This window comes from Lichenostomus cassidix, chromosome 1 (genome assembly GCF_008360975.1).
Source record: "Lichenostomus cassidix isolate B80296 chromosome 1, HeHo_3.0, whole genome shotgun sequence".
In the NCBI taxonomy this organism is placed as follows: domain Eukaryota; kingdom Metazoa; phylum Chordata; class Aves; order Passeriformes; family Meliphagidae; genus Lichenostomus; species Lichenostomus cassidix.
Genome location: NC_139479.1, coordinates 2716796 through 2739336, shown reverse-complemented (window position 1 = coordinate 2739336; position 22541 = coordinate 2716796). Strand labels below are relative to the sequence as shown.

Sequence of the window (22541 nt, the reverse complement as noted above, 5' to 3'; positions counted from 1 at the left end):
GACATAGCTACATTCTTAAAAATAAGCCAGGATAAAGTGCAGGGGATGTGGGAAAGCTTCTTTGGTCTTTTCTGTCTGTGCTGAGCACAGTTCTGGTGCTCCCAGCATGAGAAGGACATGGAAACAAGTCCAGAGGAGGCTGCAAGGTTGGTAAGAGGGCTGGAGCACCTTCCCTGTGGAGACAGGATGGGAGAGTTGGGAATGTTCAGCCTGGAGAAGAGAAGGTTGAATGGAGACCTCACAGCACCTTCCAAGGCCTGAAGGAGCTATGATGAATCAGAGAGGGACAATTCATCTGGAACTGGAGTGACAGGACTGGCTTCAAACTGTAACAGAGGAAATTTAGGTTAAGATATTGGGAAGAAATCCATCCCTGTAAGGGTGGGGAGGCCCTGGGATGGAATTGCCAGAGAAGCTGTGGCTGCCCCCGGATCCCTGGTAGTGTCCAAGGCCAGGTTGGACACTGGGGCTTGGAGCAGCCTGGGACAGTGGAAGGTGTCCCTGCCATGGCTGGGGCAGGGAATGGGACTGGATGAGCTTTAATGTCCCTTCCAATCCAAATAATTCCATTATTTTATGCTTCTGTGATCTCTCGTTGCTGTTGTGATGCAGAAGAGACAAACTGGGTTCATTACAATCATCCTTGATGCAGTTTTGTTTTATTAACTGCATTTTGTCTCATGGTGTTGTTTCTATTATGTCCTTCAATAAGCAGAAACAGCCCCATTCATGGACATTTAGAGCTGTAACTTTGAAAATCCACCTTCTAGGAAATGTCTGAATTATTAAGATAGGGCAGATTTCAAAATTTAAATTTTCTGCCTGAACTTGTGCAGAAAAATAATGCAAATGACACATGATTAGGACAAGATGAATACTCAGAGATGCCTTTTTTTTTTTTTTCAGAAAGGGGACTTTATTTGCATCGTGTGAATTTTGTGTGTGCTATTTTGAAATCAGCCTTTTCTGCTACCAGGAGAAAATGTAACAAATCTCGATTCTCTCATGCTCCATTCCTGAATGAGAAATGATAAGAGCTGGATTCTTACCCAGAATTACCCATTCTGCACTCAGGCAGATCCTGTCCAATTTTGGGAATGTTTTGAAAGCCTCAAAGTCTGTGTCCTCGTTGTGTTTGGGCAGCTTCATTCCAGAGATACTAAAGATTAAGCTTTACATTTTTCAGCTTGAATGAAGCATCTGACATTGGTCTGGTGAACCTGTGGCTCCCTGATGTGTATTTTCACCTGAGTCATAAGCTTGTGTTTTGTCCAAGCACAAAGGAAAGAAACATTTGATGTGGACAAGAAAAAAGGATGGATATTTTCGGATTTTCAGTTCCAGTTCAGCAAAATATGGGGAATTTTGACTGTGACCTTTGAGCAGTTTCACACGTTTAGCACTTGTGAGAGGACTGAAATAAGTAAGTCTACTCACATCAATAAAACTGTGGCTTTGTATAGGCAAGACTGTCATTTACACACACTTGAATGCAATATTTTTGTTGTTCTGTTTTCATTAAGCTCCAGTTCTTACAACCATAGTCACAGAAAAACTCTGCAATGCTGCCTGAGATTTGCATGTTTTGCTTTTAGGGATTTCTGCTTTGTAAATACTGGCCTTTAAATAAACCTTTTTTTAGGGGTTAAATTCTGCTTTCCGCAAAGGTCAAATGCTTGTTTGACTGTAGTTAGCTTGTGCTATCACTGTGAGGGGATTTTGTGGAATCACTTCTCAGAAAAAATGAGTTACTGATGTTCCTATTGCCCTGACTGGGAGAGGAGGAGTCCAGGGCATGGTTTATAGTTAAAAAAGCTACTGTATTTGGCAGGAATGGTGGCTATCCTGGGATAACAGATGTGATTTTCATGGAATCAAAGCTGGTGGGAGAATTGGTCTGTGAATATCTGATTTTTCTATTTGTTGGTGATGATTTGGAGATGTGGGATGGGTGAATGGCAGCAGCTTGTGGATGGCACACTCTACTTTTGCACTGCAGAAAGTGAGGAATGAGAACATTTTACACCCCAGACAGCTTAATCAAAGAGTAAATTTTTGATAAAAAATCTCCAAGGGCATCAAACACTTTAGGCCAAGCTCAGCTGGTCTTTGTCTGTACAACCTCATTTGTTCTGTGGATGTAACTGAGGTTGTTGCCTCTAAATCTGTCAAATTTGGGTTATCAAATCTGGAAGCTGTTCCTGATACTACAATGAATGAAAACCTGTTTTCTCAGAAGAAATAAAAGACTCAGTGCATAGCAGTTTGTGAAAATCACTCCTGAATTTAGCATTATCTGCCTGAGTTGTGTTGGCACATGCACATTTCCATGCCCAGTATCCTGTATTGTCACTGGAAGTATCACAAAACCTGATCTCAGAACTCCTTTTTTGGCCGAAGAACAGGTTTGGTTTCAAATTGTGGCAGTGTAGAGATGCTGCTGGATGTACCTAATGTGTTGTGTTATGGTTAAATCTGATTTTTTTTTTTTTAAACTGGTCTTATTTGTTAAGGATCATATTCTGGGTCTGATATAATCTGTTATTTTTCCTGGAATTGTAGAGTCTCTAAATAGGATCCAAGTCTTTGTTATGCTGGCAGTTCTGTATGCACAACACAGTCTCAGCCTGAACAGGCAAGGGGGACAAGAAGGGAAGGACACTGGAATTATTATTATCCTCCAGGATAAGGAGGATAAAGCCAAGCTTTTACTCCCATCTCTTTTTACGGTCTTGACTAAGCCAGAAATTCAGTCTTTGTGGATTCTTTGCCTTGTTAGAGCACTCCTTTCATTGCTTACAAAGCAATATTTGGGCAGCTCAGCTGGGAGTGAGAACATGGAAATCCCAGCCAAGGATACAAAGAGCTTTGCCCAAAGTCCCACGTGAAGTAAACTGAGACCCAGTGCAGCCTGGCTGAGGAGGTGATCCATATGGAGTGCTGCTGAATTCCAGGGTGTCACCACTGCAATCCATGTGATAATGTGCTCTGGAAAATTTGGAATATCTGCTCCTGAGAGCAGCTGACTAATGAGCCAATCCTTCCCCAGGTAGGAATTGGTGATGCCACCAAAGTCCTGGAGTGGCCTGTTGCTGGGACAAGGTGCCTTTAGCCCCAGAGCAGAGAGGTGAATGTGATGCCTAAAACAGGCTGCCTGAAAAAGAAGCCGAGACAAATTAGGAGTATGAAAACCAGACAAATTTATTTGAGGCCATCAAGGTACACTCAGGCAAGCAAAGTCCTCCTCGAGGGACTACACCCAAAGTGGACACTGGGTCAAGAGCTCTTCACCTTTTATAAGTTTTGTCTTATTAGCATATTGGTCCCTGATTCTCCAATCACACCTTCAGGTGATGGTATTGATCACCCCATGCTCTGCTTCCCCCTTCCCACCTTTGTTTATATATTTGTGGCCCTAGGGAACGAAAATGTCCTTAAATCTCCATCCAGAGAGCTTTGTTTTGGCTAAATGTGTTGGGAACAGAGGTTCTCAGCATTCTGAAGAAGCACAGAATAAGCACAGAACTACACCCAAGTTTACAGATACATGAAGAGAATAAAACCCCAAAATTATTTGGGCATCAAAGAAGCTCCTGAGAATTATCTGGGCTGCAAACTGGTGCCTGGCAGCTGCTTGGGGATAACTGCTGCCTGCACCATGACAGATGGGAAAAGGTTTTAGTATCAGCAGCTCCCAAAACTGAACAGTTGTAACTCCATCCCGTTTTCTTACCCCTCACTGTGGACTTCATTCATTATTCTGGAGAAACTTTAAAAGCTCTTCCCCTGCTTTAGTACTGACAGGGTAAAACCACTGTTTGAGTTTCACTGTGCTTCTTGCTAATTGTGCAGGATCACAGCCCCTAAATCTTGTTTGAATGATTGCCGTGGCTTACTCTGTGTCCTCAGAAAAGAAAGTTTACCATGGATGAGTTTATAAATAGATTTTACCATGGATGTGGGTGGCATTCCTCCACTCTTGTGCTCATTCAGAGCCCCCAGCACAGCCAGGTTTGCTGTGTTATTTTCCTCCTGTGTCAGCACACATCAGTTACCTGTAATAATGCCAGAATCACTACTGGATTTGAACTCTAGAATCCCCTCCTAGGCAGAAATTGTGATTCACTTCTCAGCAGCTTAAAATTCTGGATGGTAACCAAATGATTGCCATAGAGTTCCAATGAGTAAATTCTTCCTTCTTTTTATTTTTTTCCTCTTCTCTTGAACTCTACCTCTTCTGTGTGCCTGAGCAAATACCTCCTTTCTAAAGGAAAAGAGAGATAATGGCTTCTGTGTGCTATAATTGATGAACTTTCAGCAATTCGGAGCAAATCCAAGATTGCTGCCAGCAACCAGATGGAAAACAGTGTTAATGACATGTTCAAAGAAGAGTATGTTATTTTGATAGGAGATGGTCTAGAGACTTTAATCTCTATTGTTATAGGGACTAATGGCATGGATAATTCCTTAAGTGGGGCCATTTTTAAACAAAAATTATCTTTTTCATAAGCAGGAAAGAGCAAACTAAAGAGCACCAAATGCATTTTCAGTGCTCTGGCTGATAGATGTGCTTTACGTGAGCCCTTTGTAACATGGAGTCAGATGTGTTTAAATCTCATTTCTGCAGTCTGCCAGACATTTGAAAGTCTGGACATTTCCACTGGTGATGGGTAGAAATCATAAAATGGATGGTCTTGGAAACCAGAGCCAGGGTGGGAAGCTGAGGGTGGGGAGAAGCTAGGAGAAGTTGGGAAAGATGGACAAGAGAAACTGGAAGAGGAACAAAACCAAAACTTTGGGGACACTGAGAAAAGAAGATTCTTCCTGTTGCTATTGCTCTGCTCTAGAGCCTGAAGTGAGACTGAGGCCTCCCAAATCTCAGCCTGTAAAGGTCACTCAAACCCACTGCCAAAATATTTGTCCTCTCTTCCTTAGGCCACCCTGGCATGTGGGGTCAGCAAATCCACAGCCCAAGTGTCCAGTACTGTTTTGTGCCTCCAAGGCTGTCACTTTTTGTGACATTAAAGGGAAGGGGTACAAGAAGGTCTGGCTCTGGAGCAGCCTTGGGGCTCTCTAAAGGACTGTGTCCTTCTTCCTTGAAAGGTGGCTGCAGAAGCCACCTGCTTAGGACTGTCCTCACACAGATCTGCAGTGCAAATGCTGTAGATGTGTGATTATCTCTGAGAAAGTCAGAGATTACAGTTTAATATACGATGGAGTTGTATTTTGCCATCATCGGGACACAAATATCCCAAGAAATGTGTCATCTTTCACCGTTCTTGAGATGATTCCTCATTGTTGTGAAGTGTTTCCTCTCATTCAGCCGTCCTGCTCTCCTCTGTGACAAACCTTTGTATGTCAGCTCTGTACAGATTCAAACTCCTTCATTTCACACTGACTTTGCTCCTCCTCACCTTCTTGAGGAAGAAGATTTATAGGGAAAGCAGAGGGGAGGTTGCCAAGCACCCACACCCTTTGCACATTAGTTCTGCTCAAAGCCCATTTTGGGGGGTGGTGGTCAGGCAGCTTTGTCCCTCAGTGCTGAATCCATTCCTGCTGTCAGCTCTCCTTGTTGTTTGGTCACAAATGTGGTCACAAATGACCACTTTGTTACATTTCTGGTAGTACCTAGTGTAGCATTTCCCAGGAGCTCTGCTGCTCCAGCAGCCCAGGCAGGGATAGAGGATTCTGCTGGACTTGGTGATGTACTTCATCTGATCAAAAATTAATCTCTCCTCTCCCTCCCTCTGTTTTCAGACAATCTCATATTTCAACTTGTTCTAAACCCCATCCTCCTTAAATCTGAAATTTTTTTTCATTATTTCCTACCCACGTTCTTATCTCCTCAAAACCCATTTGGATTATTTCACCAATCCTGTTGGTGTCCCAAAGTTGATTTTAGGGTGCAGTATCTTTTGCTGATGTGTTGTTCTATGCCCTTCTTTAGATTGTTAATACAGACATTACCTCATAAACAGTTATGGGCGTTTGATTAGATACCTTTCACCAACTTGCTGTTTTATCATTTGCCATAAGTTTTCTCCTGTTTTTCTATAGGATATTTTCAAACTCCCAGTATTCTTTCCCAAGAAAATTCAAATCCTTGTTGTGGAAAATCTTCTTTGGCTCAAGTCAGTAGCCAATATTTGTGTTTTTCCACACATGTTTAATTAGAAAGAGAAACTGATTCTGTGCAATACGTGTATTCCTGGTACAATTTTGTTTATTTATCCAAAAAGTGTATCTTGTCCTTATCTAGAAGAGCAGAAAGGGTGACTGTTATGCCCCTAAAATCCCATGTCTGCCTGGCCAGTGAGTTCTCTTCCCAAGAGGCTCTACAGTTCTTGACTAGCAGGTCCTGCACAGAAATTCAGGTTTTTGCTGCCTAATAACCTGTAAACCCCAAATGTTGCCCTCCACATTACCAGCATGTTTAAACTCAACTAATGTGGGTGAGTTTTACTGCAAGATAAAGAATCTCAGAATGGGTTGGGTTGGAGGGAACATGAAGATCATCCCATTCTACCCCCTGCCATGGGCAGGGACACCTTCCACTGTCCCAGGCTGCTCCAAGCCCCAGTGTCCAACCTGGCCTTGTTCACTGCCAGGGATCCAGGGGCAGCCACAGCTTCTCTGGGAATTCCATCCCAGGGCCTCCCCACCCTGCCAGGGAACAATTCCTAATTCCCAAGATCCCATCTCTCCCTGCCCTCTGGCAGTCTGCAGCCATTCCCTGTTTCCAAAGTCTCTCCATGCCCTTATAAATAGTCTCTCTGTATCTCCTACTTCTCTAGGCCAGTATTTCTGTTGCTTCCAGTTGTTTTTGGGGTTTTTTTTTTGTGACACAAAAGGGATCAATTTCTTCTGCTGCTGAGGCGTAAAAGAGTGTTTGGCATGTGTGTTGTATATTCCATATCATCTGTGATCACCTTGGATCAAAGATAAACTTGCTGGCAGTCATTATCACCTCCTTGAAGAGCAGTAAATGTTTGGTGGGACACTGTAACCTGCTGTTGCAAATTCGAAGTAGCACTGGGAAGGAGGGACATAAATCTGAGGTGTGCTCTGAGCCTTCCAGGGTGGGCTGGGATAGGTTCCTATCCATCCTGGCTTGGTCACATAGAGAGACTTCCCAAAATCCCAGAAATTTGGCATGTCCAGGCTGTGAATAATATGGGAGAAATCTTGCAACAGGTTGCCCAGAGAAGCTGTGGCTGCCCCATTCTTGGAAATACTCAATATTCCAGGTTGGATGGGGCTTGCAGCACCCTGGGACAGTGGAAGGTGTCCCTGCCCAGCCTGACCCATCCAGTGTGACACAGCTGGCAGTGTCCAGGTCTGAGACAACAGAACTTCCCTGCCCAACAGTTGGACTAAGAGGCCCTCAAAATGAGCTCACAATGAGCAAAAAAAAATTGTTTAAAACATAAGTGGAGGCCAACTGAGGATTCAGTTAAGGGAAGCCACCGACTCCTGAGTTACAGCTTTAGAAAATCTTTCCAGTTCCCCCAGAGCTGTCCCAGAACTGCAGCCAGGCAGCTCAGAGCGCGTCAGCCATCGTGGAGACGTTATTAACTCAGACAGAGGAAAATATACTTTCAGTTATTACATGCTAATAAAGCACAAGCTAAACAAATTTAGGCAACAGAAGCAATTATGCCATTAAACATTTAACTGCAAGATTGATTTTTAAATTACTAATAATCTAAACCAAAGCATGCACACACACAAAGAGGAAGGGGGAAGAAGGGGGAGGAAGGTAATTTCACCAATTGAATCTAATCAGGGCCTCAATTCACATGCATAGCTGTAAATGTCAAAATCTGTAAAATCTGATGCAAGAGCAGAAGTGGGACCAGGATGGATGAGCTTTCCTCACTTGACCGGATTCTTCTAGCTGGGAGGAAGTTAAACACATGGAATGGGGGAGCTTGGGGAACTTGGTTATCCCCAGAGCTCCCTTTGGATTGTGATCTGTGTTCCTGAACTGCCTTTTGGAGTGGGCAGGGAGCACTGAGCTGAGGCACAAACTGTGGGCTCAGACTCCTGTTTGCATGAACTCTTCCACATCCTGCTGAGGAGGATGCTCTGGATCCCTGCTGAATCAGGGGGGAATGAAGAAATCCCCCTCTCCACCTGAAAAAAATCTGTTTTCTCTTCCTCTTTGGAGGAAGAGCCTGTCCTGTGCTGCAGCAGAAGGTGGGTTTGCAGATCAGGGTGGGACAATCTCACAGCTCCAGGGTTGTATTTGTTTTCAGAGCTTATGGCAGGGCTGCTCCCTTCGAAAAAGTATAAATCTTCATCAAATAAAACTGATGTGCTGCCATATTTACCCAATCTCACTGGTTGTCCTACATCATGTTTTAGCATATAAGTTACATGACAGAGTTATCCAGGGGTTGCCAGCTGACACAGAAACAAACCCTCATGTTAAATTGCCTGCAGATGTCCTCTTCCAACTCCTGTAAGGAACTTCTACCAGTTCTCTCTCCCCCCCCCCTTTTTTTTTTTTTTGTGTTAAATAAAAGCAGCAGAAGAGGGGGAAAACAATCTCAGTTGAATCTCTGTGCTGGTGCCTCTGTTTGCAGGACAGGAAGCCTTAAGAAGACAATGCAATTTATAGGCAGGCGCAGCAAAAAACCCTGTAAGGATTTCCATGAGCCTTAGTGGACCAAATGAGTCGTGGTTATTTTGAAGGCTGGAGCTGACTGAATAATGCCAAGTCTAATGCTGCCAAGGTGGGCTTTTCAGAAGATTCAGACCTGAGGAGGTGAGAAGATCTTTATGTTCTGTTGGTTGTAATTAATCTGATGATAGAATTTATGGTTAGAGTTTCAACTAGGCATCCCTTGTGTTTGGATATTAATCCAAAGAAATCAGGATTTTATCTGATGGAGTTAAATCCTTGCTCTGTTTGGCAGAAATCTCCGAGTAAGGTTGTGACATTCTTGAAAACATTCACTGTTTTCATTTGCATAATTAGGGCTCTTTGTTTTGTTTTCATTGTATGAATTTACTGGAGTTTGTGAACTTTTTGCCTGGCTGTCTCCCTCGTTTGGGGAAATCACAGAATATTGTTTCTTTTCCCTGGCTGGAGGAGTATGGGCTATTTATGCTCAGTTTTAAAATAGACTTTTCTGTGAGTGCTTGCACTGCTCTTTGCAATGGGATATTTCTGGAGGAGCAGCCTGGCCAAAAGCAATTGCGAAAGGTTAGTGGAGAGCAGAGCTCCCATTTAAACACCTACGTGGAGGAGCAGCCCTTCAAAAGCTGGGAGTGCCAAACAACTCCCACTTGGAACAATGGCAGCTGCTGAGTGCCGGCAGCTTCTGAAAATCTGGCCTCACGTGGCTTCAAAAGGAGATTAATTAGCAAGTCCAGCAATTTATTTTTCTGTTTCTGCACTTGCTTAGCTGTGCATGGAGAATATGGTCTGCACTTGAGGTGTGCTCAGCAGTGGCAGGTGGTGGAGGTTCCTCCTGGGAAGTGGGAGTTCCAGGTGGGTTGGGAGGCAGGCAGGGAGCTGGGCAGGTCTTCCCGAAGTTTTTTTCAGGAGAACTTTGGCCAGGAATTTTGAACTTTGCCGGGCAGGTAGAAGGAAAGCCCTGGAGAGCTCATCTGTAATTCCCCCACATGGACTTCTTTTTTTTTTGTAGTTTTCCCGTTTGTCTTAAACTGCTTCGGAAGTGACATAAATGAAACCAGAAAAGGCCTCTCTGGCATTACTGAAATAGGGATGTCCAGATGGGAAATTACAGTAATATCACTTGTGCATTCAAACTTCACGTCCTGTGCAACTTCCATGTGTGGGCAAGGAGATAAATTTGCTCTCCGGAGCTACACGTGCGCTTCTCTCTTTTGATTAAGCCTGAAACACATTTCTCTTCCTTTCTGTGATCATGGAGTGAGGTCTGCAGGAAAAATAGGATTAGAAATTAATGTTTTGGGAGCTTTATTTCCAAACTAAGTTATCCTTGTGGCTTTCTGTGATGATGGTTTTTTTTTTAAATTCAGTCTATCACAAATGGGCCACTGTTTCAGTAATGCAGATGAAGAGCAATAAGACTGTGCTAAAAAGAAGGAAGATGAATTCTGAAAATCAAATAACGAGTTTTGGCTATTGTTGCTTTACAAACATGGCAAGCAGGTTGGGGACCAATCTGTTTGCAAACGACCTAAGTCTTCCCTTCCAGTGGTAATCCGTATTCTTTTGAAAAGCTAATAAAAGTGGTGTATGAAAGAAATTCCTGGGGCACTGCAGAACTCACCCTCCTAGGGAGAGAGCCAGATGTGCTGGTTAATAACCTTGCAGGCATTCAAAGCCAGGGCAGTAACTTGGTATCACCTAAGCCAGACGTTGTGTGTCGGTGCAAGGCAATATCACATCCTGGTCACATTCACAGCAGAGCTGGAAGACATGTGGAGTCTTATTAAAGGAAAGGGAAAAAAAAAATAAAGAAGGAAAAGCAAAGGAGGGGACAGGCAGAAGGAGAGGGAGACAATGTGTCTGTCCTGAGAAGCAGCAAAGGCGCAGACACACTCCTCCACATGTGCATTAGTCTGTCAGCCTGGATTCTGCTCTCCAGATGTTGGGGTGGATCCTGTGGCAGGGACTACGGAGGAAAAAAGGGATTTTAAAAGAAATCACATTTCAGGGGTGAAATTAACGTCTCCAGATTTTTTGAAACGCAGTCGCTCGGTGTAATTTTTCAGAATGCTTTAGCGAAATAACAAATTCTAGATGTAATGGTTTTTGCAGGCTCGCTTGGCAGCGCCTCCTCCAAACACAAATGTTTGTGTGCGAAACTTGTCAGTGGCTTTTAGAACCAACATGCCTCAGAGTAAACAGCACATTAAAGTTGTTCTCAGACCAGTCCTACTGAACTGAAAATTGTTTGTGGCGGGGGTCCCGAAATCTGACGGGTCTTTCTCAAGGCTTCATCTCTCCAAATCAAACCCTTTGAGAGCTTTGGCCATCACATCAAAACGGTGCTTATGCATAACAAAAACATCTATATTTGCAGTGGCAATCAGAATCCATCAGCGTCAAGTTAAGATTTTTTTTTTTAAAAAAACGCCAAATTTGCTTTCCCAGGCGCGGCAGAAAAATAAATCACTTATGGCATTTATGGTATATTTGTAATCTGAAACTGGTGGCTTCGTGTTACCGGGCGCGACGTGTGCGGCGGATAAACAAACACGGCACAAAAAAAAGACAAGTCCCAGCTTTGTCTCCCTGACACTTTGCCTCTGTGGCCAGAATCCCACAGCCAGGGCCACATGTGCCTTTCTGCTGAGCTCGTGGTTATGTTGAGCCAGGCTCAGCCTTGTGGCAGGATTGGGGTGTTCCATGGGACACCGGGGACGAGGTTTGTGCCTGGCCACTCATGGCCATCTGAGGAGAAAGGGAGAATATTTTATCCACAGATATTTATCTGAGGATAAATATTTATGTGAATGCGTTAAACAATGCGGTTGTTCTTGCCTGGAGATTTTTCATGAGGCCCAGGAATGCAGCATTTACGTGAAAAGAGGGTGATGCACAATTATGACCAAACCTCGTGTTCGTGACTGATCAGGAGTCACTGCTTTCAGCTGTGGCAGAAAGCAGAGTGTGGATATGTGGAAAACTCCAATCGTGGATTTGTGATCACGTTGCAAATAGAAACTAGGCAATTTTATGTCAATATTAGGATAGTGCACTCTGGAAGCAGTCTGGATGTTTTCATACATAATCATGGCTTCAGTAAAATTGTACATTTAGAGAGACAGCTGGTGTGTCTTTTCCCATGTTGGAATAGTATCAGCTGAGTTGGGCTGGTGAGAAATCTCAGTTTGTAGTTTTGGTAAAAGCCAGAATCACAGAGATTTTCTTTGTAGCACTACACCATTGGATATAATCTTGACTCTGCTGGGAACCTCAAAAATTAGAGTATCTCTGCAGTCTTTTTTTCTCCCATCACACAAAGTACATGGGAAAGTGCAGCACCATTTAACCAGGGTGAAAATAATATTTTCCTTCCTGATACAGCCAGGTTACATCTCCAAGTCTGCCCCACACACCTCAGACAGCGTGAGGGCTGCTGGGGCTCCGGGGGTGAGAGCTTTCCAGGCTGAGCTTTCCATCATCACACACTGGAGTTTGTCAGAGGGAGAGCTTTGGAGCCGGCCGGGTGTGATTCATCCCTCCCAGCAAGGCCTCTGAGGCAATCTGACATTATTCGGACTGATATCATTAATTAATGAGGGCTGAATGTTATTCTTAGACACTGGATTGAGGATTGGGTAGGGAAGCCTATGAAAGGGCTCTTTGATTTTGGAAAATTCCTATGGCACTGTCAAATTTGCTAACAAAATTAAATCATCTGCCAACTTTCCAAGTTTTAAGGAGCACATCCCTTCTGAAATCTTGACTGAGTCTCCTCAGTGCCTTCTTGGGATCAAGGGATTTTTGGATTTATATTCATGCCAAACGAAAATGATAGATAGCCTCCAAAAACCAGTCATATTAAATCTATCAGGTGGGCTTTGGAGAAGGCATTTCTGTTGGTTTGCTGCAGCACAGATTTGATCCTCCCCCACCTTTGTTTGGTTCAATGCTCTCAAAGTAGATGGGAGCCAAATCCCAGAGTTTTTGTGAATCCTGGGAGTTGGTTACTGGGTTGTGCCTGGGCAGTGTGACCAAGGGATGTTCTCACACAGCTCAAACAAACCCCAAATTTAACAAGGTTTGCGTCTGGTCTCAAAAAACATGATCCAAAGCAAATGTAGGGAGCAGCTCTCCTTGCTCTCAGCGCTCCTGTCCTCGGGGCTGGCGCTGCTCTTCTCTCTTCCTAGCTCTTTTCCTGCCTCTCTTCCCGACTGGCTGCTCCGTCCACGGACCTTGCAGGTGTCCAGAATTAGCCCAGCCTTTGCAGGCCTCTGGCGGCAGAAATATAAATAAAATGCTGTCATTTCAACCCAGCCACGGCAGGGCTGGGAGCGCAGGAAGAGCCGTGCACATGTGGGGTGGTCACACATGGATCCCATTGCAGCCCTAATAACGCTGGGATGGGGGAGAGGGCTGAAGGGCTGCTGCTAGGTCAGCTCCTTCCCTGGCTCGTCTGTCTCCAGGCTGCTTCGTGTAAACAGAGGTGTCCAGGCCTGCCAGTTCCTCAGTTTGTTGTTGTTGACACAGTTTTGGGGCAAGGATGTGGTGGACATGGCCAGCAGCACTGAGCCCACGCTTTGGGGTTGAATTAATGAGAGTGGGTGCTTTTGGGATGATAGCCATATACTGATGGTGATTGTGTCACCAAGGGGGTCATCTGGAGCTGGATTTAAACCTGAGGGTGCTGTGACAGCAGCTGGACACAGCCAGGGTGCCCAGGGGGACAAGAGGCCAATGGCAGCTGGGCTGGATCAGGAATTGTGTGTCCAGCAGGAGCAGGGCAGGGATTGTCCCTCTGTGCTGGGCACTGAGAGGCTCCTGCAGGGCTGTGTCCAGTTCTGGTCCTGCAGGAGAGACCTGGAGGGGCTGCAGAGTGTCCAGGGCAGGAACAGAGCTGGGAAGGGGCTGGAAAACTGCTGAGGGAGCTGGGAAAGAGCTGAGCCTGGAGCAAAGGAGGCTCAGGGGAACCTTGTGGCTCTGCACAGCTGCTGCCAGGAGGGGACAGCCAGGGGGTCAGGCTGTGCTCCAGGGAACAGGGACAGCAGGAGAGGGAACAGCCTCAGGCTGGGCCAGGGGAGGCTCAGCTTGGCCAGCAGCAGGAATTTCTGCATGGAAAGGGTGCTCAGGCCTTGGCAGGAGCTGCCCAGGGAGGTGATGGAATCTCAAGGAAGGCCTGGCTGTGGCACTCAGTGCTCTGTTCTGCTTGCCAAGGTGGAGATTGCTCACAGCTTGGACTGGATGATTTAGGAGGTCTCTCCCAACCTAAAAGATTCTGGGATTCCATGACTGTGCCCTGTGGATCAGGTCTGTCTGTCAGCTGCAGCACACTGTGCTCAGGGCATGGTGATACGTGTGTCTGCACACACACAGGTGGGAGCAGAGCTGCAGCCACCTCAGCTGAACAAAGCATGAGAATGTTTACTACTTGGGAGAAAAAACAAATCTGTTATGGATTGTGCTAATTATGAAGAGCCTTGACGTGGTACCATACGTTCAGCAGCAGAAAGACCTGAGTTATTTGGATGCCCCGTTTGGTTTGGTGTGGCTCACATCCATGAACCCAGCTCTAATCTCCAGCTCTGGCTGCTGGAGGGAGGATTTTTTTTAGGGATGTGTGTGTGACTTTCTTTAGATATCTGCTCTAGAGGCGCCCTTAAAGCATTTTGCTTCTGTTGCCAGGATCAACAGACGAGGTGCTGGAACAAACTGATAAATTAAATAGCAACAAGTTACCCAAACCTAATGGTATTAATCCAGGAGTTTTGAAAGGCCTGAAGAATGAAGTGCCTTTGCTGCTCACAACACAAATGTATGGACTCAGGGGAAGTGAGGAACTTAAGAGTGACAGTCTTTGTACTTACTTTTAAAAACAAACACGAGAGCAGAGCTGGGAAGCACCTCCAAGCCTTTCTGCAGGGCAAAAATAACACCTAACCAGTCGCAATAATAAACAATGGCAAAGTTATAAATACACCTCCTCCATCAACCATATGAAGTAGGAAGTATTTTCCAAAGGAAAATTGGAAGTCTTTGTTGTAGCACATTTTTTAGATCGCACTAAGAAAAAGAAAAAAAGCAGATTTGAAAGAACGGGTTTATTTTTTTAAAAAACAGCTCAGAAAGCTTTCTTGTCAAAGGAAAAAGTGACATTTGGTCAGCCATTAAAAATGGATAGGAAAGAAACAAGAAAAAATAACAAGAAAAGCCAAGAAAAAAATAGTCAAAACTAATTTTTCAGGCTGCCACTCAAGATCAGTGGTAGGGTGTCTCAAATCGCATCCTAAATCTGGCGTTGTTTAATCCATTTGGTAATGAGCTGGAAATCAGGAAGTGAGACCCCAGTCAGACTGGAGATGATATCCATGGTCATATATTTTTTAGGTTATTCAGGACAAACTGAAGGAAATACAGAATGCTTCACCAAGCCAAGCAGAAGGCGCTGCACTCTGACAAATCCATCTGAAAAAGTAATGAAAAAAAAACATGTGCCACTGAATAACTTATCACTGCAATTAAATACATTGAAAGCCACTTTTGAGACACTGCATTAATCTTCTCCCATGCTGAAAAACTGGTCTCTGGCTCTTTGCTTATCAGGTTCTAATTTATAGTGAAATATGAACCTGCATCCTATGAGAACCATTTCTCTTTGATAACTTTTGTTAAGTTATTCTGCACAAAGTCCTAAGCTTGTGGCACACTTGTATTCTGTCTGGGCCAAGCCATAATCCATGTGGTGCAGTGGCTGACAAATGGCAGGGATGGTAATTAATACCATAAGCAGCTTTTGGAACTGCTGTGGTGGTGTAAAAATACTTGGGTTTTGAATCGTATTGAGAGAATCACAAAGAATCCCAGAATGGGTCAGGCTGGAAGGGACCATGGTGGCTTATCTGGTGCCACCTCTCTGCTCCAGCAGGGTCATCTCAGAGCACAGGACACAGGATTGTGTCCAGAGAGTTCTGGAATATCCCCAGGGAGGAGACTCTCGAGGCTGAGCAGCCCCAGCTGAGAGATTCCATAAATAAATAAAATATAAAAACAAAACACAGAAGAGTTGGTGGTCAGTGGTGTATTAGAAATCCGCTTTATAAGTCTCTCCTGGCCAAGGAAATGTCACTTGTTCAGTGACTGTGACAATAAAGGTCTCTGGCCATACTGTCAAGTGGTGTCCTTGGAAAAATGCTGTGAGGGAGCCTGAGGATCAGCTGTGCCCCTGCAAGGTGTTGTGGACCGGGCAGTGGGAAGGAGCTGGGAGCCCTTTGGCCTGAGGGAACAGTTCAGAGCAGGAGGAATCCATGTGAGCATCATTCCCATCACATCAGTGCCTTCAGGCATGGCCTCAGACATTGACCTGCAAGGTGAGAGAATCGTTTGGTCTCTGTCCCTCGAGGAAGCTTTTCCTTTCCAGAGGAGACTGCCAGAGCATGGGTGTGACCCAAGGTGTGGACAACATCTTGTTTTCTGGGGCCTGGACTAAAACCACACTAAATAAGCACCTGTGTGCTGAGCTGGATTTAAACTGGTGATGTGGGTGACCCAATTCCTATTTACAGCTTCCTCAGCTCTCAGAGCTGCACTTGGGGAGCTGCACAAAGCAGTGGCCAAGTGCTTCATTCAGTTTCCATCACTATCAGTTCATGCAGAGGGAGCCAAGTCCAGCTCTCACTGATGTCAGTGAGATCACAGATTGCTGGGAGTTCCCTTGGATCAGGGGCTGGACTGGCTGGCTGTGCCAAGTGCTCTGTAGGATGTGTTGTCTGCCTTGCTATCTCCAGTTATTTCTGCTTCCTGATGTCCTGCAGATGAGGACTGTGAAATCCTCCTCTGAATTCCATGCCTTGCCGCGACTGTCACAAAATCCCAAATTAGTTGGGGTTGGAAGGGATTTCTGGAGATGATCCAGTCCAAGCCCTGCCCAGGCAGGGTCACCTGGAGCAGTGACACAGGAGCACATCCAGGTGGGTTTGGGATGTCTCCAGAGAGAGACTCCACACCCTCTCTGCTCCCTGTTTCAGGACTCTGCCCCCTCCATGGAAAGAAATTCTGCCTCATACTGAGGTGGAACTCCTTGAGTTTTAGTTTATGGCCATTGCTCCTCATCCTGTCATTGGGCATCACTGGAAAGACACTTTATGTCTTTAGGATCAAGATCCATCTCCCCTAACTCTGAGAGCTAAACCTGTCTGCAGAGCTCATGGAAATATAGGCATATCCCAAAGATATTTAATCCCATTTTAAAATAAATTTCAAAGGAGCCTAGGCAACAATTTTAATCTAGATGTCAAATTTTTGGGCAGCTAAGGTAAGGTAAAGATAATCTCTCCAAGGGATTTGCATACATTGCTGCTTCGTGATTCTGTAGTGGAAAGGTACATTCACAGGCTTGAGTAGTTCCCTTAAAATAAAATTCACATGCCAACTTGATAACAATGGATCAAATGAATAAAAGTTCCACCAAGTATGTTTCAAACTGCTATTTTGGGTAGTTTTAGCACCCAGTTAAAGGTGTCAGAGGTACAAGGATTAGCAATTTGGGTTTACAAATTGCTACTTTCTTTTTTTGAATGTTTTCTGTATGCCATAGGAGGGCAAAAGTCTCTCATGGCTTCATGGGACTGTGAATTTTTAAAGTTTCATAATTCCATTCTGTATGCCAATTTACCTTTCACCAATGCTTGTAGAACTACCATAATTTAAAAAATGTATTTATATCTGTCTCTTTAGGAGTTCACTGAAATGTTTTGTTTTAATACTTTGTGTCTGCTTAGATCTGCCTAAAAATTAAATAATTTTATCTTTTTTTTTTTTTTTCTCTGTGACAGGAAATGTCCTTTAAAATAGATCCAAATGCACAACCTCCAACCCAAGCTGATGGTATCAGCTAGGTATTCCCAGCTAGGATCCCTGTGCCTCTAGCAGATTTTAGCTTTTCCTGACAAGAGGGTACATTATTCCTAGCCACTTGCACCATATGGTGAGGAGCTGCAGCTTTTACCCTGGAGCAATCCCTGAGTGCTTTTCAGACAATTTTTATAGGAGTCACTTCACTCATCGCTGAATTGGAGCCAGTGCTGGGGGAAGACATGGCAACCACTCAGAGGAAATGGTTGCCATGTCCCTGCAGCCTCTGGAAAAATCTGCAGCACTTCAGAAAAACTGAGACCACTTTATAAGTTGTTGGTATTTGTGATGATATTGGTCATGGGAGGCCAGGGTCTTAGTATGATTAAACAATGTATGAATAAACTGCACCCAGGGCAGGCTCCTCACCCTGCCCACTTCAGGATGAGGGGAAGAAAAAACCAAATTTATTTTTGGTTTATCCTTATAGCCAGCAGCAGGTGGAGGTAACACTCCAGGTGGTCTCTGCTTCACAGAATCATGGAATATCCTGATGGGAAAGGAGCCACAGGATCATCCAGTGCCACCCCTGTCCCTGCCCAGACCCCCCAACAATGCCAGCCTGGCATCCCTGGCAGTGCTGTCCAAAGGCTCCTGGAGCTCTGGCAGTTTTGGGAATGTTCCCATTCCCTGGGGAGCCTGGGCAGTGCCAGCACCCTCTGGGGGAACAACCTTTTCCTAAATATCCCACTAAACCTGTCCCAGAGCTGAGATCAGAGCTGTCCTGGGGAGCTCCGCCCTCAGTCCCCTCTGCTCCAGCTGGACAAACTCAATGCCCTCAGCCTCTCTCCTCCCCTCATTTGTTGATCCTCAGACAGATTCACATCTCTACCAGTTCCATCCCTCTGCTTCAGTCACCTGCTGTGCAGTGGGGAGATGGCACCTCACCAGCCAGCAGAGGAGGCAGAAGTATTTTCCCACTTCATTCATCCTTTAGGAGGGTGAATTTATCAGACAAAGAGCTGTCATGTGAGTGCAAAAGTTAAAAACAAAGACCAGAAAAATTTCTGAGGTAATTCAGAATCACAGGATGGGTCAGTTTGGAAGGCACCACAGTGGGCATCTGGTGCCACCTCCCTGCTCCAGCAGGGCCATCCCAGAGCACATGGCACAGGGTTGTGTCCAGATGGCTCTGGAATATCCCCAGGGAGGAGACTCCACAGCCTATCTGGTCTCTGTTCAGTGCTGGGAACTGCCCAGAGAAGAAGTTCTGCCTCCTGTCCAGGAGGAGCTCTCTGGGCATCAGTTCCTGACTGTTCCTCTTGTCCCCTTGGCACCTCTGAGAAGAGCCTGGTCCATCCTCTGACACCCTGTTACATGCCTAATGCTGGAGATCAAAGCTTCCTGACATCATTTAAGACAAATCAAATCAGTGATTTTCCTCTGTGAATGTTTCAGAAAGGAATTTCTCTTCTCATGCTCCTCTTAAAATCTGTGGGATGTTTGAGTCAGAGCTGTAGGGTCAGGCCTGGTATCCACTGCCCTCTACAGCAGAGGGAACTCGCAACCTGAAGAAATGAAACAGCAGCTCCAAAATAATGAGGTTTGTTTTTGAGAGGTGCAAATTCTCATGATCTTACAAGTAGATGCCTTAAGCAGAGGCTCTCCAAGACAGGTTTAATGGGAATGCTGAGATCTGGTAATGCAGGACTTCCCACAGCGTCAGCTGGGCTTTTCTGAAAAAATACGATAAAACTGAGGGCTGTGACAGCCTGGGTGGAGCTGTGTAAAAGAGAGTGTGTGGCTGACAGCATTTTTCCAGGAAACTGGACAGTGGGCCCATGATTTCAGATGCTTTACTAGTTCCTGTTGGTGATCTTGATGAGCAAACCAGGCTGGGTGAGGCTCAGATAACTCCTGTCCCCACTGCTCCAGACTTTCATGTGGTTTAGATATAGACCATTTAAATTGTTTTGGATGGGAGACTTTAACGAGAAGGCAGTTTTGGAAGTGCTGGCTGTAATAGCAGCACTGTAAATATTACTGGTTTTGGCGTGGCAGACACGGGAAAAGTATTTTTAGAGCCAGACATCTGAGAGGCTTGACAGGGGGTAGCATCTCTTCTCTCTTGTCTTGCTCTGCATGTGGCTTTAGCTTGAAACCATTAATCCCTCTGGGCCAGCAAACAGTTTTGGCTAAAAATTGCTTTGGATGTGGGAGACAAGGATCAGCTTCACACGTGTGGGCAGAACCCACCACATATCATATTCCTCCTTCTTCCAGAGATAAGCTGTGAGGGAGTTTCCTGAAATATTTCACTTGACGGGAGCAGAGGAAACATTTTTTTGAAGGGAGAGGTGCTTTAAAGAAAGGAAGGAATCTGTAATTACATAAATTTCATTGGTGTCGATGTGTGTTTTAATGAGTTTGATTTTCAGGTAGCAAATCAGTAGAAATCCATTCTCAAATAATCTGTTGGCTGCATTACTCCAAAGCATAAACATGTTTTCTTATCCAATGTGTATATTTATATATGAAAACAAAACTCTATCAGAAATATCCTTATATTAAAGTTTTTTGGTTTGGGTTTTTTTCCCCTAAAAAGCAAAAAATTAGAAATCATTTAAAGGGTCTGAGTAAATGAAATTGCTATTTCAAAGGTGGATGTTACTGAACACATTGTCAGGAAAGCAATAAAAGATGTTCAAATTCCTTGCTTTGATGAGTCCTGCTCTCTGAATGGAATAAAACTGAAGTAATGTAGAAGAATTACCTTAAAACTGGGACTGGATGATTCTGAAGGTCTCTTCCCACCTTGATGATGATGATGATGATGATGGTTGGTTCAGCATCAATGGGCAGCAGGTCTCAAAGATGAAATTTTGCAGCACATTCCAGATGGACAGAGCTACAAATATTTTGAATGTAGTTTCAGATTCAGGACTTTGCACTAAAGGTTCTCCCAACAGGAAATGAGGAAAAAACATAATTTTTTAGAGCTGTGTGAAGCAGTTTTTCTGCCTGAAACTAGATCTTAAACTGATACATAGACACAGTAATAGAAATAACTTCAATTTCTGAGTGAAGCTTTGTGGCCCTTTCTGAAATCTGGGCAAGCCTGAGCTTCCCATCTCAGGAGGTGACTCCAGAAGGAGCCAGTCTGACCAGCCTGGAGCTTTCAGATAACCAGCAGAAGCAGAAATATTTCCCCTGCTTCAACTCAGCTTTAGCCTGGCAAGCCAAAACATTTCCAAACTGACAGAAGTAGTTTCGTTTCAACACTGAGGCTGTTTTGCAATCTTCCCCTCCTCACACACACGTGCAATTTGGCTGCTATTTATCACTCTAAATTGTTCCCTATCAAATATGAAAAGTGTTATGAGTAGCTGGGATGAAGTGCAGGCTCTGAGGAAGACAGTGATAAAACTCCCCTGGCTCTAACAGAGACAGGATTTAACCCTCACCCTCTTTTTTTTTTTTTTAGCTCTCTGTATATACTTTTATTGGTGATGAACAATATCACTCCTTGCTATTTTATTTTGGCAGGCTTCAATGCTAGATAATAGCATGCATTTTTTAAAGTCAAGTTGCTAGCTTTGTAAAGGGAAATTACATACTCACTTTGTAGCATAATTAGTCTATTAAAAAAAAAGAGATAGTAGAGTCATCCAGAGGGAGATGACAAGATAAAATGGTGAGCAGAACTCTTAAGGCCAAGTGTTTGAATATATTTTAACAAACTACTTAAGTTTTAAATCTTTTTTTCTTCCATAGTTATCCGTGAACATGGAGCTATTTTCTGCGTGTTTGCACAGATATGTGCAGATATTTGTACAGATATAATTTTGAAGTAATTCACACATTGCATCAATCCATTCATAGCTCGAGCAAGCTCCAGCCTGAATTCACTAAGTTGATTTAAAAAACTGTAGGACTGGTGAGCTCCCTGTATTTCCTGTAGTACATTTGTTAATGGGTAATTGAAACTGTCCAAGCTACAGGGCCAGAAACAAGTCCAGCAGGGCTCATTTTCCACTGGAATCATCCTTCACTGCAGAAATCCTACAAATAAATACACAGTGAAAAGTCACTTGTATCCTCAGCCTCCAAAGCATCGCAGCCTTGCCATAATTTCATGTCAGTCACTTCAAAATGTGCCACATCAAAACCGAAAAATATTTACTTTTTTACGACTGTAGAATATATGGATTAGCCGTAGTTATTTTGGAAGGTTGATGTAGCACACAGGCTGGTAATTCCTTTTCTGTATTGAGTTATAAATACAGTCATTAATTGTGCTCCGTTTTGAGGGAGTTTGTAGAAAATTCTCCTGAATTTTCACCAGCAACAGATATTGACTCTTGAAGAGAAGTGATTAAAAATGAGCTTGTGGAGTGTCAGAAATGCCAAACAGTAAATATTTTTTGTTTAAGTATGCAAATATTTGCCTGCATTGATTAATGTATTTTGACACATAATGATAAAGCATTAATGTGAGGAATACATTATACAAAACCACAATAATCACTGAGGTTCTGCGACATCTTTATGACCTTCCAAAATCCAGCATGTGGAAACTTTGTTAAATTAGTAGTGATGAAGTTTGGCATGTAAGCAACTTGGGAGATTTGGATAAAAAGCATTAACCTTGGCACTTGAGGTTTTCTCATTGGTTAGTTGGTAGATTGTTTTTGTTTCTTTGTTTTGTTTGGGGGGTTTTTATGGGGTGTTTTTGTTGTTTGGGTTGGTTTGGCTTGTTTTTGTTTTTGTTTTTTGTTGTTGTTGGTATGTTTTGGTTTGGGGTTTTTTTGGTTTTTTTTTTCTTGTTTGTTTGTCTGGTTGGGGTTTTTTGGGGGGGTTTTTTTGGTTTTTGGGTGTTTTTTCTTTTTTAAGAAAAGCCACCAAAAATGCATACACAGATTCATGTATTTTAGCTTTTTTTTTGGTGTGTTTCATCTCACCTGCTTTCAGGCATCTGTAATGTCTGCATTCAAACTGTTTATCTGAAGCTCCCTTTACAGAATCACAGAATCATCAAGGTGGGAAG

The 22541-nt window shown here is 44.0% G+C and overlaps 1 protein-coding gene across 4 annotated transcripts in view; it reads left to right on the top strand.

Annotated features, from left to right (window-relative positions):
• The window catches only part of ERG (ETS transcription factor ERG), a 133792-nt gene that overhangs the window by 38133 nt on the left and 73118 nt on the right, over positions 1–22541 (top strand). The window contains exon 3 of one of the 4 annotated variants that reach the window (XM_085081584.1): positions 8589–8770. The exons of the other annotated variants lie outside the window; for them this stretch is intronic. The gene's annotated coding sequence lies outside the window, so the exon portion shown is untranslated. The remainder of the gene's footprint in view (positions 1–8588; positions 8771–22541) is intronic. 4 annotated transcript variants of the gene reach the window in all.